Raw genomic sequence first — 15,436 nt, 5'->3', positions numbered from 1 at the left:
AATGGTGTGAAAGTAGCAATGAGGAACCAGAAGGGCACCTACCAGGCCTCATGTTTGAAGGGTGTAGAAGAGAAAGAGTTGTCATCTAAGAGGGCTACAGGGAAATCAGCATCCTCAGGGGAAAGTACAGTTTCAATTTAAATAAGAAGGTAAAGGAAGTTGAAGAAAGCTTCAGAGAAGAGATCCAGGATCTGGGGATTTTGCTGTTGTCTACCCATGAGTCCACAGGGCTCAGTGGAAGGGTTAGGATTTCTGGAGATGGTATAGAGGCTTGGAGTTCCTACTCCTCCTCCTCCTCCTCTTCATCATCATCATCATCATCATCATCATCATCATCACCATCACCATCATCACCATCATCATCATCATCTCTCCCTTGCATACATCCTCAGTTCCTTTGCCTCTCTCTCACTTCAGCAGCCTTGCCTGGCTAAACCACAGCACTGATTAAATCCAATTCTTTGCCTATTCCATGCCTGTAAAATCATGATGCTGAGCTTGCATTAAATTAATGATCATAACCTCAAGTGGGCCCATAATGCTGCCTGGCAATCATACTAGATTTCTCCAGTCATTTTCTGTTTCATTTCCTCCTAGATGATTATTGCATGTCTTCAGTCTCCTTACATGTTCACCATCTCCTCACTTTCACTTTTAAAGTGACTAAAAGTCACTTTCAACTGATGACCTTGCTTCCTAGTTACAGAAAAGAAATAGAAGAAAAAGAGCTTTCACAGGCTTTCACAACCATACCTACCTACTACTTGTAGTAGTATCCGTATACTCTGCTTTCTTTCCTGTTACTTTGAAAGAACTAACCTAATAAGTACTTTGTAATTCTTTCTCTTATATCAGTTTTACCCTCTCTGAATCATTGTCTTATACATGAAAATATGCTTGTATTTCCCCCATCTTAAAAATAATCCTCCTTGACTCCACTTTCCCCTCTCACTATTGTCTTGTTTCAGTTAAACTTCACAGCAAAACTTCTTGGAAGAGTTGTCTGTAGTCTGTTGCTGGTTTTTGTCTTCCCATTCTTTTTTTGTACCCAAGCCAGTCATATTTCTGCTCCCAAAATTCCATCAAAACATTTCTCTATAGTTATCTGACTTAACAGTCAGGAGCAGAGTTAACCACTGTCTCCTCCTTGTAATACCTTCTTCACTTTATTTTAAAATACTTGTCAAGAACTATGCAGATCTAAGATTTTACCCTATTTGTAAGCTAACAAGTTAGCTTGCCAGTTTCATGAATGGTGGTAGAAGACACAGGACTTCTGCATCAGAGACGAAAGACAGTTTATTACTTACAGCAATAGCAGTAGCCAGAGTAGGAGTCTTTTTGTACTGGTTCCCTTAGCCCTAGTTACTCTGAGGCAATGTGAAGGGGGCCAGACTACACCTGCCCACATGGTGAGTTGAGTTATTAGAAAGGAAACCTGATCTTAGAGAACCCAAATATTTTATAATGGTCAATAAGCATGCCTTCTCTTTGCTCCAGAGGGAGATAGTACCAAGTTTTCCAAGGCTGTTTGCTATACAGACATTCTTGAAAAAGACCATACGGGACTATCATATCATATAAAATATCATATCACTGACTATCAAGACAGGCAGTGCCTTGCTTGCAATGTGTACAGAAACATGAGAGACCCATGGAGAACTGTCTCACAATTCCTCCCTCTCTGACCACTTCTTTTCTCTCTCCTCTCCTTCACTTCCCCAGACTCTAGGTCTGGGCTGTCTAGTACTATAGCCACTAGCTCATGTAGCTATTTAAATTAAGTTTTCAGTTATTCAGTTGCATTAGCCATATTACAGGTGCTTAATAGCCACATGAATGGCACAGATATATAAATATTTCATCATCTCAGAAAGTTCTATTAGCGCTACTCTGCATGTTTGAGTGCTCCTAAGCTCAGCCTTTGGATGTTTCTTTCTGTATTCTATTCCTATATAGAAATAGAGATTTCTATGGAATCTTGTAGAATAAGATTTATTATAGAATAAATATTTATATATATTTCTCTCTCTTTTCTTTCTATATTCCCTCCCTTGGTGATCTCATCTAGTCTCAAGGCTTTAAATATGACTCTCAAATTTGTATAATCCTAAATCTCTCCCCAGAAGTCCAGATTTAATTCTTTAATAGCATTCTGCACACCTTTACCTGAATGTCTAGTAGGCACCTCAGAAGTAACGGCCAGAACTGAACTACTGACCTTCTTGCCACAGCTGCTCCCTCTCCCACCAACAAATCTGTTCTTCCTGCAGTCTTCCCAGTATGAATTAAGTCAGTTCTCTTCTTCCAGTTGTTCAAGCAAACAAACAACAGTTTTAAAAAAATCAACCCTTAGATTCATCCTTGACCTCCCTCTTTTCCACAAAACCGACACATCTGTCCCATTGGCTCTTGTTTCAAAATATATGCAGAATCTGACTTTTCACCCTTCCCCTGCTACCACCTGGTCCAAGCCAACATCATCTTTTACCTGGATTATTCCACGAAAATTTGGCCCCCTTTTTGGTCTCCCTGCTTCTACTCTTGTCCCCTGTAGTCTGTTCTCATAAGAGCAACTAGAATGGTCTTGTTTAAAAAGTTAAGTCAGATCATGAATTTCTCTGCTCAGAATTCTTTAGTAGCTTCCTATCTCACTCAATAAAAGTCAAAGTCTAGTCACACTGGCATTCTCACTCATGCTAAAATATTCAAGACATGCTCCCACCTCAGAGCCTTTATAGTTGGTGTTCTTTCCACCACTTCCCCCCCAATGCAGCTCCACACATGTGCTTTTTCCCTCATGATACTGACTTATTGAAGAGACCAGGCCAGTTGTCTTATAGTGAGCCATATAATGAATTTCTCTGTTTACTCATGGTGGTGTGTAGCTTATTTCTCTACTGCCTGTATTTCCTATAATTGGACATTAAATCTGAAAGTTTGATTAAAGCTAAATATTCTTGGCAAGAAAAGTCCATACATGATATTCAGTCTTCATATTACATTGAATTGGAAGGTACATATCTGATTATCCCACCATTAGTGATTCTAAGTTTAACCAAGGTGTTAAGGTGGTAACTTTCAGATCCCTCTATTATAAATTTGCATTTTTACCTTTGTGATTAACAATCTGAAGGGTGAATGTTATTTTTTTAATCGTGTGATTTTTAAGAATGTTTTTTAGCTATATAAGTTTGTTTTTTCAAATGAAATATTCTTTAGAGATCCATCCAATATATAAAACAGATAACAGCAGAACTATTCTAGTTGCAGTGGGAAATGGCTAGTATTGGCAGCTTCCAAGGGAACTGTGACAAGCGCAGTTTGTAATTCACAGAGCCCAGCCAAGTGCTGGAGGAAACGGAGGCCCAAAGAGGATCCATGAAGTCTTAAGGCAGCCTAGCATCTCATGAGAAAGGCTCAGTGCGCTTTGTGTTAGAGCACAGTGTGGGCAGCTGTCACTTCCTGGGAAAGCCGAGGTTATGGATGATCACTAGAATGGCACTTGGTTTTTCCCTGGCAGTCCACCCACTGTTTTTAGTTGTCTGAGTGCTGTCTTTGACATTCTATCTGTTCTGCAGATGTGAAGATTTGAAATTACTTCATTTTTAGTGTGTGTTGGGCTGCAGACTTTTTTTGTTTCCCTTTTGGAAATTCTTCATCCACAAAGAATTCCAGAATCAGACATTATTCATCTTATGTCTGGAACACTAAAATCTCATGAGCTTCCGTATGTCTTACCTCTTTCCACCTTTAGAATATTGAAAATGCTGCCACAACTGAAGTCAGTTTTATCATTTCCTTGCTGCTTGCTTCCTTTCTGCACCTTATTTATCGTACAGCCTTAATGTGCCTTTGTAAAGAACTGAACAAGTAAATTTGGTATATCCACAGAATGTATATAAGATGTATGGTGTAGATTTTTATTTTCATGAAAAGAGGTCTCCCTATACTAAGTGGAAAAAGCAAATAATAAACTATAATTGTCTCACTTTTGTTAAAAAAATTAATATTCACAAAAATCCCCATGTCTATTTCTGTGAATGTTTATGTGTGTGTTGAAAGTCAAAAAAGGCAAAAATGTTCATATTGATATTATCTCTGGGTGTAATCTTTATTTTCCTCTTTGTATTTCTCTTTTTTTTTTCCCAGCAATCGTGTCTTATTTCTACAGTCATTACTTTTATAAAGATTAAAACTGTTTTTTAAAAAAATAAGCAATAATAACTTTGATCTGTCAAATCCAAGCTACATTGAAGGCGATTCCAGGCTCCTCCTCTGCTTACTCCATCCATGCCATCTGTTGGGATTTTTCCCTGTTCTCTTACTGTCCCATTCAAGCAAGTTTTCCCCTGACCCAGGCTTGTATTTATTTTACTCCAGGTTCCTGGTCCTCTCCTAGAATTGCACACTTGGCTCTGGAGAGATTCTCTGTTCACTTGTACCCAAATAAACTTGTCAGAAAAGGAAAGGAGGATGCAAAAATTATGTTCTAAAAGGAACTGTCACTAGAATGTGATCAAGGCCCAGAAGTGCCCCAATATATACCTGTTGAATGAATTGATCTATTCTTTTTTGTCTCATTTATTTTATAAGTTCCTATAATCAGGAGCTTTGCTTGTTTTCTATAATGCCCTAAACATTTTGGGTACTTAATATACATTAATGAATAGTCCTTTTTTTTTTAAAGATCCATAATTTACCTAATAAAAGTGAATGTAGGATCTGTTGTCAACTTTGACCAGAATTTGTGCTTGCACAGGGGTACAGAAAAGAACAGGATTTAAAGATAACTTACATTCAGCTCGTACTCATAGATTTGTGATCGTGGATAGTCACATAAGCCTCTGAGCTTCCTTCATTTATAGCCTCACTGATTCTCTTCTGGACTCTCTTTGCAGAGGCCTTCTGCCTGGTCTGCCTGGCTTTGGTCTTGCTTCCCCAACTGTGTCCTCTGCAGTGCTACACAGTGATACACCCACAGTGTAAATCTGACCTGGTCCCCACCACCCCCGACTGACATCTCTCAGGGACTCTCTGATGCTACATTGCCTCCCACCCAACCCCCACCATTTAGCGGTAGCACCTAGAAGCCTGTCTTCAAACTTGCCACTGGAATAACACCAAACTCCCAGTAGCTCCTCACACCTCCCAGGCCTCCCGGGGCCACCTCCTGCCTTGCTCCATTTGTCCACCAGGCATCTTCCCTTTCTTTCTGCAGCCACTGCTTCTGCTTAACTCCAGACTGGGCTTGGCAGTCCTCCTCTCTGGGGTGCCTTCCTTGATATAAAAGATATTCTGTTTCTCTGCCCACTCACACTGCAAGCTGTTTGAGGCAAAATTATAGGATTTGTAGTTCCCTTGTCTTGAAGAGTACCTGGCAGCATTCAAATGTTTATTAAACTGTATTGTATATATGTTCTTCTAAACCATCCAAATGATTTTTTTTTTAATTTATTTATTTATTTTTGGCTGTGTTGGGTCTTCGTTTCTATGCGAGGGCTTTCTCTAGTTGCGGCAAGCGGGGGCCACTCTTCATCGCGGTGCGCGGGCCTCTCACTATCGCGGCCTCTCTTGTTGCGGAGCACAGGCTCCAGACGCGCAGGCTCAGTAGTTGCGGCTCACGGGCCGAGTTGCTCCGCGGCATGTGGGATCTTCCCAGACCAGGGCTCGAACCCGCGTCCCCTGCATTGACAGGCAGACTCTCAACCACTGCGCCACCAGGGAAGCCCCATCCAAATGATTTTTATTTACAGAATGTGATTTCATTTTTATATAATCTCCTCCAAAATAAGAACAAGGCTTAGAAAAGGAAAATATATGAATTAAAGTAACTTAAAATACTACCAGCAGTCAGAGATGACTATTTTTTGAAATATATTATAGAGGATTTTTTTAAATTATAAAATGGTCAAAGTTTAACCTCCTGATTTTCCTTTGGAGCCAGTACTCCAAGAAATTAGTAGCTTTGCAAATTACATGCATTAAAAATTAATAGCCAGTTCATTGTACTTCCCACATCAAAGAATACAAAATAGTTTTCTGGTAAATATATAGCTTTTTTGTAATTCAAAACAAGAAAGAATTTTTTGCTTTTCTCATGTTCCCTAGACCCCAGAGCCATCTTTTGTCCTATTTTTCCAGAAGAGAAGGCGAATCCCAGTGAGGGAAGTGACTTGACCATCTTAGTGAGCTGGTCAGTGCAGAAGCAGAAGCTGGGAGTAGGAGCCCCTGACTGCCCACCTGGTGCTTTTCCCCTCAGGCACATTTCCTCTTTCTCCACTGGAGTAAAGATAAAAGTAAGTTTTTAAGCACTTCCTAATTCCTGTATGCTCAAATTAGACCTGCTGCTGAGATGTTCTTATTTTACTTTTAGTCTCATTAAGACATTAGCCCTAAACCTAGAGCATTAATTGTTCTTTCATGTTCATATGTATAATTTCTTTGAGCACCAGAAAAATATTGCCTTCTAAGAGATTCCTTAATTTATTTTCTCAACTATTTTGAAGTGAACACAACAAATAAAATATTCCAGGTCTCCTTTTTTATCCTGCAAATACATATAGTATATGTTTTTGTATTCCTCTAAATTGTACTCTTGGGATCAGTTTCCTTACTGAGTCATCCACCACTGAGCGCCCGTGTTTTCCAGGCAAACTGTTATATTATTTCTAAATGACTCATTCCTTCTGAATCATCACACCTTATGTATTCTGTTAAATAAAAAGTTTTAGGCACTTTTCTACAATTTTTCTTCTTCCAGACTTCAAAATGTCCCATTTAAATGACATGGCTATTCAACCAGTTTTCCCTTGCATCTACGATTTATGTGGATCATTTTCTTCTTGAACCCTTTCATCATTTGAGATAAGCAGAGGAAGTTCTTTACCTCATACCCTCTGCTCCAGATGTTTCCTGAAATAGAACACATAAATAGCAACATGAAAATATGTGTAACATCATTCTCTGTTTTCCATCATTATATTTATGTTGCTTAAGGTTTTATTAACTTCCCAAATTTCTACATGAATTTAGGGAGAAACACCTGTAAAAGAAAAGTATAGCTTTAATGTTTGTTGGTACACAAAATCTTTGGAATTCGGCATGTTGGAAGAATGTAGCACTTTCCTCCCTTGACTTCCATGTCATATTTGGCTGGTTCTCTTCCTGTCCTTTGGAGATTCATTCTCTGTCTTCTTCCTTGAATCCTTCTCCTCACCCTATACATACCAGCCTTCCTCAGAGTTTTTTTTGGGGTTTTTTTTTTTGTCTCATTATTCTCATATTCTTTTTTTTTTTTTTTTTTAATTTTATTGGAGTATAGTCGATTTACAACGTTGTATTAGTTTCAGGTGTACAGCAAAGTGAATCAGTAATACACATACATATATCCACTCCTTTTTTTTTTTTTTTTTTTTTTTAGATTCTTCTCCCATATAGGCCATTACAGAGTATTGAGTAGAGTTCCCTGTGCTATATAGCAGGTTCTTATTAGTTATCTATTTTATATATAGTAGTGTGCATATGTCAGTCCCAATCTCCCAGTTTATCCCTCCCACCCCCCATCCCCTGGTAACTATAAATTTGCTTTCTACATCTGTGACTCTACTTCTGTTTTGTAAATAAGTTCACTTGTACCCTTTTTTTTTTTAGATTCTACATATAAGCGATATCATATAATATTTGTCTTTCTGTGTCTGACTTACTTCACTCAGTACGACAATCTCTAGGTCCATCCATGTTCTGCAAATGGCATTATTTTGTTCTTTTTTATGGCTGAGTAATATTCCATTGTATATATGTACCACATCTTCTTTATCTGTTCTTTTGTTGATGGACATTTATGTTGCTTCCATGTCCTGGCTATTGTAAATAGTGCTGCAGTGAACACTGGGGTGCATGTATCTTTTTGAATTATGGTTTTCTCAAGGTATATGCCCAGGAGTGGGATGCTGGGTCATATGGTAGTTTTACTTTTAGTTTTTTAAGGAACCTCCATACTGTTCTCCATAGTGGCTGTACCAATTTACATTCCCACCAACAGCATAGGAGGGTTCCCTTTTCTCCACACCCTCTCCAGCATTTATTGTTTGTAGATTTTTTTTTATTGGAGTGTAGCTGCTTTACAATATTGTGTTAGTTTACACTGTACAGCAAAGTGAATCAGCTATATGTATACATATATATCCCCTCTTTTTTGGATTTCCTTCTCATTTAGGTCACCACAGAGCACTGAGTAGAGTTCCCTGTGTGATACAGTAGGTTCTCATTAGTTACCTATTTTATACATAGTATCAGTAGTGTATATATGTCAATCCCAATCTCCCAATTCATCCCACCCTGCCTTTCCACCTTGGTATCCGTACATTTGTTCTCTGTGTCTGTCTCTATTTCTGCTTTGTAAATAAGATCATCTATACCAATTTTTTCAGATTCCACATATATACGTTAATATACAATATTCGTTTTTCTCTATCTGACTTACTTCACTCTGTGTGACAGACTCTAGGTCCATCCATGTGTCTACAAATGACCCAATTTCATTCCTTTTTATGACTGAGTAATATTCCATTGTATATATGTACCACATCTTCTTTACCCATTCCTCTGTTGATGGACATTTAGCTTTCTTCCGTGTCCTGGCTATTGTAAATAGTGCTGCAGTGAACATTGGGGTGCATGTATCTTTTTGAATTATGGTTTTCTCTGGGTATATGCCCAGTAGTGGGATTGCTGGGTCATATGGTAGTTCTATTTTTGGTTTTTTAAGGAATCTCCATACTATTCTCCATAGTGGCTGCATCAATTTACATTCCCACCAACAATGCATGAGGGCTCCCTTTTCTCCACACCCTCTCCAGCATTTATTGTTTGTAGATTTTTTTGATGATGGCCATTCTGACCAGTGTGAGGTGATACCTCACTGTAGTTTTGATTTGCATTTCTCTAATAATTAGTGATATTGTGCATCTTTTCATGTGCTTTTTTGGCCATCTGTATGTCTTCTTTGGAGAAGTGTCTTTAGATCTTCTGCCCATTTTTTGATTGGGTTATTTGTTTTTTTTGATATTGAACTGCATGAGCTGTTGTATATTTTGGAGATTAATCCCTTGTCAGTTGCTTCATTTGCAAATATTTTCTCCCATTCTGAGGGTTGTCTTTTTGTTTTGTTTCTGGTTTCCTTTGCTGTGCAAAAGCTTTTAAGTTTAATTAGATCCCATTTGTTTATTTTTATTTTTCCTCAGATTTTTGTCCTTGACACTTTTCTCACCTATGCAAGTTCAGTCTTGTCCACTCTTGTGGCTTTAAAACCTTTATCTGGTGCTTACTCCCAAGTCTTTATTTTCAACTCCTATCTCTACTGAATGGGAATTCAGTATATTCATCTGAATGGGAAATATGTCTCCTGGATGCCCCACCAAAATAACACATGCCTGCAGCTGAGTCTGTCTCCCCTACACCCTTGCCCCCCAAGCCTTAGCACACAATAATCAGCTGCAGCCTCATTTTTACATATCCCTAGAACCCATTTTTTAAAATTTGTTATCAAATATTACATATTCTCATATTTAAAGTGTCAATCCTTAAAAGACCTTTTGAAAATATCAGTCTCTCCTCCCAACTAGGCCTGCTCCTCAGAGACAACCACTGCCAATTTTTCTTAGCTATTTCTTCCATTATTTACCTTCATATTTATAAATGCATATATATTGCAACTTCATCATTAATTAATTTTAAACCTTATGTCTTGCTTTCCTGATATGAATTTCAGTTCTCTCACCCCTATTCCACCACATTAACAAAATAAAGGGTAAAAATTATGTGAGCATATCAACAGATGCAGAATAAATATTTAACAGAATTAAACCACCTTATGAATGGATTAAAGACCTAAATATAAGACCAGACACTATAAAACTCTTAGAAGAAAACATAGGCAGAACGCTCTTTGACTTAAATCACAGCAAGATCTTTTTTGACCCACCTCCTAGAGTAATGGAAAGAAAATCAAAAATATACAAATGGGACCTAATGAAACTTAAAAGCTCTTGCACAGCAAAGGAAACCATAAACAAGATGAAAAGACAACCTCAGAATGGGAGAAAATATTTACAAATGAAGCAACTGACAAAGGATTATTCTCCAAAATACACAAGCAGCTCATGCAGCTCAATACCGAAAAAACAAACAACCCAACCCAAAAATGGGCGGAAAACCTAAATAGACATTTCTCCAAAGAAGACATACAGATTGCCAACAAACACATGAAAGGATGCTCAACATCACTAATCATTAGAGAAATGCAAGTCAAAACCACAATGAGGTATCACCTCACACTGGTCAGAATGGCCATCATCAAAAAATCTACGAACAGTAAATGCTGGAGAGGCTGTGGAGAAAAGGGAACCCACTTGCACTGTTGGTGGGAATGTAAATTGATACAGCCACTATGGAGAACAGTATGGAGGTTCCTTAAAAAACCAAAAATAGAACTACCATATGACCCAGCAATCCCACTACTGGGCATATACCCAGAGAAAACCATAATTCAAAAAGATACATGCACCCCAATGTTCACTGCAGCACTATTTACAATAGCCAGGACATGGAAGGAAGCTAAATGTCCATCAACAGAGGAATGGGTAAAGAAGATGTGGTACATATATACAATGGAATATTACTCAGCCATAAAAAGGAATGAAATTGGGTCATGTGTAGAGACATGGATGGACCTAGAATCTGTCATACAGAGTGAAGTAAGTCAGAAAGAGAAAAACAAATACCATATGCTAACGCACATATATGGAATCTAAAAGAACGGTACTGATGAACCTAGTGGCAGGCAGGGCAGGAATAAAGACGCAGACATAGAGAATGATCTTGAGGACACGGGGCAAGGGGAAGCTGGGATGAAGTGAGGGAGTAGCATTGACATATACACTACCAAATGTAAAATGGATGGCTAGTGGGCAGCTGCTGCATAGCACAGGGAGATCAGCTCAGTGCTTTGTGACCTAGAGGGGTGGGATAGGGAGGATGGGAGGGAGGCTCAAGATGGAGGGGATATGGGGGTATATGTATACTTATAGTTGATTCACTTTGTTGTACAACAGAAACTAATACAACATTGTAAAGCAGTTATACTCCAGCAAAGATACATATTTTAAAAAAAAAAGCTTATGAGATTTTTTTTAAACTCTGAACAAACTAGAAATAGAAGAGAACTTTCTCAATCTGATAAAGGGTATCTACCAAAACACCTGCAACTATCATCATATTTAATGGTGAAAGACTTTTCCCTAAGATCAGGTACAAGGCAAGGATTTCTAAACTCACCACTTCTATTCAATATTGTTCTGAAGATCCTAGCCAGTGCAGTAGTCAGTAAGGCAGTAAATATTGGAAAGGAAAAAGTAATAACTCTCTAGTCTCAGACAGTATGATTGTCTATATAGAAAACCCCAAGGAATTTACCCCCCAAATACTATAAGTGAATTTAGCCAGATGGCAAGTGACAAGATCAATACACATAAGTCAACTGTATTTCTCTATACCAACAACAAACACAATGGAAAATGAAATTAAACTAACAGTGCCATTTGTATTAGCATCAAAAAATATGAAATACTTGGGAGTAAATTTAATAAAAGGCCTACAGACATTGCTTAGAGAAATAAAAGAGCATCTAAATAAATGGAGAGATACACTACGTTCATGGATTGTGATGACTGGAGACTTGATATTGTTAAGATCTCCATTGTTACCAAATGGAGATTTAGATTCAATGAAATTCCAATCAAAACCCCAGCAGGTTTTCTTTGTGAAAATTGGCACACTGGTTCCAGTATTGATATGGAAGTACAGAGGACCTAGAATAGCTAAAACAAAAAGAAAAAAATGGAGGATTTACATTATTATTTTAAGGCTTACTATAAAGCTATAATAATTATGACAGAATGGCATTGGTGTTTATAAAGACAAAAGATTAGAGAATCCAGAAATAAATCCATATATATGGTAATTTGCTTTTCAACAAAGGCTCCAACATAATTCATTGGGGACACGATAGTCTTTTGAACAAGTGGTGCTGGATGATGGTCAAACTCAGCTCGTACCATACATAAAAATTAATTCAAAATAGATTGTAGACCTAAACATAAAACTTGAGACCCACAATAAACCTTAAGAGAAAACATCTGTGTCCTTAAGATAGGCAGAGATCTTAAGACAGGATACAAATGTATTAACTATAAAAGAGAATTTGATTAATTGGATTAATAAAATTAGAATTAAAACCAAAAGCTACTGCTAAGAAAATGGAAAGGGAAGCCACAGACCAAGAGATAATATCTACATCTAAAATATGTAAATGAACTTTTAGAACTCAGTCAAAGACAACCCAAAAGATTTGAATAGAAACTTCACAAAAAATGATACATATGAATTGCTAATAATAAGCATATGAAAAATGCTCAATATCATTAGTTGTCAGGGAGATGCAAATTAAAACCACAGTGGGATACCACTTCACACCTGCTAAAATGGGTAAAATTAAGGAAACTGACAAGTATCCAAAAGGTTGTAGAGCCACTAGAGCTCTCAGGTGTTGCTGATGAGAGCGTAAAATGGTAGAACCACTTTGGAAAACTATTTTACAGGTTTTTATAAAATTAAAGTACACTTCTCATGACTCAGTATTTCCATTGTTAATTACCCAAAAGAAATGAACGCGTATTCACAAAAAGACTTTTTACTTGAAGGTTCACAGCAGTTTTAATTCATAATAGTCCAAACTAGAAACAACCCAGATGTCCATTAACTGAATAGATAAGACAAATTTGGGTGTATTTAATTATATATCAATAGAATATCTACTAAACAGTAAAAAGGTATATACAAATGATGCATGCAATAACATGGATGAATCTCAGAACCATTGTTTGAAGTGAGAGAAGCCAGACTAAAAAGTATACATCTCATGTGATCACATTCATGTGAAGATCTAGAACTGGCAAAATGAATCTATCGTGATAGGACTCAGTCAGCAGTTGTCAGGTATTGCAGCATAGGAGAATTGATTGGGAAAGGGCACAGGAATAGTTTTAGGGTGATGTAAATATTCTTTCTTTTTTAGGACAGTGGTTACTACACAATATGAACATTTTTACTGTATGTAAATTATACATTAGTAAAGCTGATTTAAAATAAAAGTGAGGCTCTGAAGAGCTGAGAGGAAGCTCTCTGTTTTAGAGTAGCATTTGTCACTTAGTGGGCTTCATGTAAGGTGATCATGTGGATAGATGGGATTTCCTCCAGAAAAGGATTCTTTAATCCATAGTGGGGGCTGGGAGCTGGAGGTAATAAGCCTGGTTTCTGGTGACCTGGACTTGGGCAGGGGAAAGGGGGCTGGTGGACTTACTCAGAAAGTAGACTTTTACTCAACTTTAAGTCCTTTACCACCCTCTCTGTGTGTGATGGCCCTGGGGTTGGTGCTTTTCTGGTTCAGTTTTTTTCACCAGCAAATAAGATTCCTGTCTTAGCAGGATGAAGGAGGGATGATTTTCTGAGTTTGTGGAGTAGTGGGGAGAACTCTTAACTATTCCTTTGCAGACTTTCAAACAGTCCCTCTGTGTTCAGTCCTTTACCCTAGCCCATTTTTTGTGGTACTTGGTACCTCCTAACCTGGGCCTTTGGGGGTTGTGCAGGGAGAATTGGTTTGTTTGCCATTAGTATCCCTTCCTCCTCTATTCTGCTAAGTCATTGACCATTCTGCTGCTGTTTTCTATCTTCATATACAGTGATTTGGGGTTACAGGTGTCACTTAGGTTCTTTGAAGATGGAGTTTACACTCCTATTTTTGTTCTTACTGTTTGGAGGAGGACCTTAGAACTGTAAAATCCATACTGTACATTTTCAACTTCAGCAATACCAAACTCCTGCTAAGTCTCCAAACACACAAGGTTTTTTCATATCTCTGTACCTTTGTAGAATTCCTTTTTGCTTATAAGGTCCAGTTTAATCTCTTCTTCACCTGCTAAGGCTTTTATCTTTCAAAATCCAGTTCTCCCTCCTAACTTTTCTTGTTGGCTGCCTCTGTACCTTTATTTCACAAGAAATCCACTTCATCAGGAAGTTTACTCTGGAGGAATACCAGGAGTCACTGGAAAGTACTTGTTAGAGTAATCATACACTGATTAAAGTGAAAGTGATAGGAAGTGTTGAATGAACTCTGAAATTGCATATGAACCACTTAGACAGAAATTGGGAAAACAGACCCTGGCCCATTGCAGGGATGAAAGAAGCAGGGAAGATGAAAGCCTTGGGGGAGGTGGGCGGGCAGTGTGCAGCAAGACCGGAGGAGAAATAAATGTAAACATTCAATATTTATTTATTTTATTTTATTTTTTTGGCTGCATCGGGTCTTAGTTGCAGCACGTGGGATCTTCGTTGAGGCGTGCAGGATCTTTCATTGCGGCACGGGCTTCTCTCTAGTCGCGGCGTGTGGGTTTTCTCTCTCTAGTTGTGGCGTGTGGGCTCCAGAGCACGTGGGCTCTGTAGTTTGCAGCACGCGGGCTCTCTAGTTGAGGCACGTGGGCTCAGTAGTTGTGGCGCGTGGGCTTAGTTGCCCCATGGCACGTGGGATCTTAGTTCCTGACCAGGGATCAAACCCGCATCTCCTGCATTGGAAGGCGATTCCTTACCACTGGACCACCAGGGAAGTCCCGTAAACATTCACAGTATCAACTCTAATTTCCCTTTCTGCTTTCTACCCCTGATATACATGTTTAGACCGATATTTCATCAAATTGAAGATTGTAAAACACTCATTGCATGTGCCATTAAGAAAGAAAAAATTAAAAGTATGATAAAATGCTTTCTTATCATTTAGAACTTTTTTACTTATTAGAAGAGTTCTTTTCACAGATATCTTTTAGACAGATATTTTTACTTATACATAACTCTTGTGCATACATAGTCTTTGGGACTATGCCATAGTCTTTGGGATTTTTTTTTGAAATCTCACTTGCCAAGGTTACCAGTGACCTTCACATTGGCAAAACCAGTGGGTAATTTTTGTTTTTCCTTGACCTCTCAGCAGCATCCAACACTAGTGACCTCCGTTTTGAAAGTTTCTCCTTCAGCATCCTTGAAATTGCTTCTTAGGATCCCTCTAAGAATTCTGTTCTTCTCTTTAACCCAGAAATGTCAGTGATCCTCAGCCCAGAGCCCTTCTCACTTTATGCACTCACCCTGAGTGACCTCTCAGGGCTGCCTCTCCAACCCAGATCTTGCTGCTGACCTGCAGGTTTTTATATTCACATTTCGTGCAGTCATCACCACTTGGATGTTCCACAGGTACCTCTTCAAACAACACATTCAGAATAAAACTCTTCATCTTTTCTATGGCCACCTCCCATAAAACAAAAACAAAAAG

At 38.3% G+C, this 15,436-nt stretch overlaps 1 protein-coding gene across 2 annotated transcripts in view; it reads left to right on the top strand.

Moving 5' to 3' along the window:
- PPP2R3A (protein phosphatase 2 regulatory subunit B''alpha) overlaps nucleotides 1-15,436 on the top strand; it is a 210,498-nt gene that overhangs the window by 25,678 nt on the left and 169,384 nt on the right. Inside the window, exon 2 of one of the 2 annotated variants that reach the window (XM_059920277.1) lies at nucleotides 6,145-6,299. The exons of the other annotated variant lie outside the window; for it this stretch is intronic. The gene's annotated coding sequence lies outside the window, so the exon portion shown is untranslated. The remainder of the gene's footprint in view (nucleotides 1-6,144; nucleotides 6,300-15,436) is intronic. 2 annotated transcript variants of the gene reach the window in all.

This window comes from Balaenoptera ricei, chromosome 4, assembly GCF_028023285.1.
Source record: "Balaenoptera ricei isolate mBalRic1 chromosome 4, mBalRic1.hap2, whole genome shotgun sequence".
Taxonomy (NCBI): Eukaryota; Metazoa; Chordata; class Mammalia; order Artiodactyla; family Balaenopteridae; genus Balaenoptera; species Balaenoptera ricei.
Note: the sequence above shows the minus strand (reverse complement) of the source record. Positions and strands in the feature narration are given on the sequence as shown.